This window comes from Morone saxatilis, unplaced genomic scaffold, assembly GCF_004916995.1.
Source record: "Morone saxatilis isolate NCDOM2014 unplaced genomic scaffold, NCSU_SB_2.0 Contig16, whole genome shotgun sequence".
NCBI classification, from domain to species: Eukaryota; Metazoa; Chordata; class Actinopteri; family Moronidae; genus Morone; species Morone saxatilis.
Window position 1 is genome coordinate 23,517,566 of NW_023339718.1, and position 2,662 is coordinate 23,520,227.

Here is a 2,662-nt window from a genome sequence, read left to right on the forward strand (position 1 = left end):
TGGGATCAAGGTAAAGATTGCAGACCGGTGCTTGCAGCCGTCTAAAGCATAAGTCCAAACCAATGCGCCCAAATAGAAAAATAGTAACTATATATGATAAATAAGTAGAGGGTTAGCAAAAACTAGAATAATCTCCAGTGAATGATTCGTCACAACCTGTATACATTTGAAAATGAGCGCAGTGGGTGGGAAGTTTACTCATAAAAAAAATTTAAATACCATATCAATATATCAATACCACTGTGGAATCTTCTCATCTAACTCTTGGTAAGTAAGCAAATAAGTACATGTAAATGTAAAACCTGTAATTCAAACGAAAGATTATGCTGTATACAGCTTTGTTATCAGCAACTACTGCATTACTATGATGTCAGTTACATTACAAAATAATTCATAATTTGTCCATAATTGTAAATCAATACAGCTAACATTTCTTTCATAATATTCTGTAATTAAGTCCCTGTTGATAGTCAAGTCTTCCTCTCTCTGCGTGCTGAACTCAGTATGATTGATGCTGTGATTTTGGCAATGACAGAAGGAGAGTTATGAGTCGGCATGGACCTCTCCTGTGATGGAGAGTCAGACTGCGAGTGTGTCAGAGGGCAGATTTATTGAAAATTCAAGAGTCCGATCAATCCCACAGCTCTGCAGGCCCGTGGCCCGCTACTGGCCGGACAGCGGAGTCGTCCTTGATTTGGCCATGCTGTGTGCGTGCTGAGCCCTGTTGTCAGCAGATTCTGGTGTTGTGGAGGTGCATACATAATTGAACTGCTCTCCTTCTCCCCCTCCTCTGCCCTCCCGAGACCCTTTGAGATAAAGCAATAAATACTCAACCTCAGCATTTAACAACCACCCTTCCCTTTTCCTGTTGCTGGCAGTTCACAAGCATGTAATTACGTTTCCTCTTTTAAGTGAGTTAAACACAGAGATACTGGCAAATACACTAGACTATGACCTTGTGTGGACACTTGGTTTGGGGGTTTTCTGGACTTTCTTGAGTAAAAATTAATGTTTTATTAATGTTTCATAGATTTCAGTTTCTACAAACAAGAATTTAAAAATTAAACTTAGCATTTTGCACAACTACATTTTCTTTCCCTATATTCTCCAGCTCATTTTCAGTTCAAGGATAACTCTTTTCATTCATTGTATCTCTCTCTGTCTTTTTGTCTCTCTATGTCTCTCTCTCTCTCTCTCTCTCCCTCTCTCTGTCTCCCTGTAACTCCATGGCTATATATAGACTTCTGCATTGCAGATGTCCCAGAGCCCTGCAGTTCTGGAGGAGCTGCTGAGGAGTCCCAGCCAAAATTTTGGCTGCCTGAAACACACAAGAGCCCAGGCGAGCAAAAACAACAGACTGACTGTAAGGCCACAGGATGGGACACTAACAGCATGACACGGCTCTACACAGTAGCAGTGTCTCATGTGCAGTTTGCTGCGCAGCACGGCTGAGCAGCGTCCGAGCCATCACTGCAGCAAGGATGAAGTGCCCCCCACAGAATAGAGTCAGAACCACTGCAGTCATAATCTTTGGGTGGGTGGGTGTGAGTGTGTGTGGTGGGGTATTCTTGTTGTCATGCTAATGTTTCTGAAACCATTTTCCCCATGTTTTCTTACATTCTTGTTTTAAAAGGACTGCTGCGTCATGGCTCTGCTTTTTAGAAGATGAAGGCGTTTTAAAACCTCAAGGACAGATAGATAAGCACACCTTCAAAAACTGCATTAACCATAGTTCAATAGATATATTTGTAATGTTTGAAGTCATGCAAAATAATTGTAATTCATTGTTCAGATGTTAGTCTGGGAAAGAGAACTTATATAATAAAGTTGGTAAACAGGTTATATCAAATATCACCAGACCAAAGAGAAAATGGCAAAGCCAGTTATTGAACAAGAGAATACTGATCAAATAGGTTTTCAGACATTAACATCAAGGTTTGATTATATGCAGCAACATCAGTTTATGTCAAAATATCAAATATTCTTTCTCACGTAATTCATCTCAAAAACTAATCAAATGGCAGGGACTATGAAAGAAAGATATACCTTAAAGGAGTGTGTCAAGTGACACATCACTGGTACTGACAGATCATTTTTGTAGGCTAATGTATGTTCTGTAGTGATGACTAAATGTGATTATCAACCTGCCACTGAAGCTAAACAAACTGAATGAAAAATACTCAAATTGCAATCAGTCTATTGGAAGGAAATAATAATATTTCTTTGCATCTGCTTGATTTTCAAGGCAAGGTTATTGAATAGCAACAAGGCAATTCAAAGTGCTTTACAGAAGATATACAAGGCACAAAGACTATTAAAGAAAGAGAGAATATAAAAGTACATTTAATATGATTTAAAAAGATTGAACTAAAATAGAAGATAAAAATAAGGTGTTAGATGACAAAGATGAAGTAGGTGAAGAGAAGCTTAGATTAGTCAGTGATTTCAGTTTACTGAACATCACCTGCAGAAGTTGATTTCATCTCTTCTCCATGTAAAGACCTGCTGAGTCATGAGTCAGCATGCACCCGCTGTGTTCACTACAGGAAATATTAACAATGTTTGAAAAACTGTATGAAGAAATGCACAGCATTTCAATAAGAATATTTTTCAACCTTAAGAATAGGCTCAGGTTTTGTAGATTGTTGTCAGGGTGAAAAAC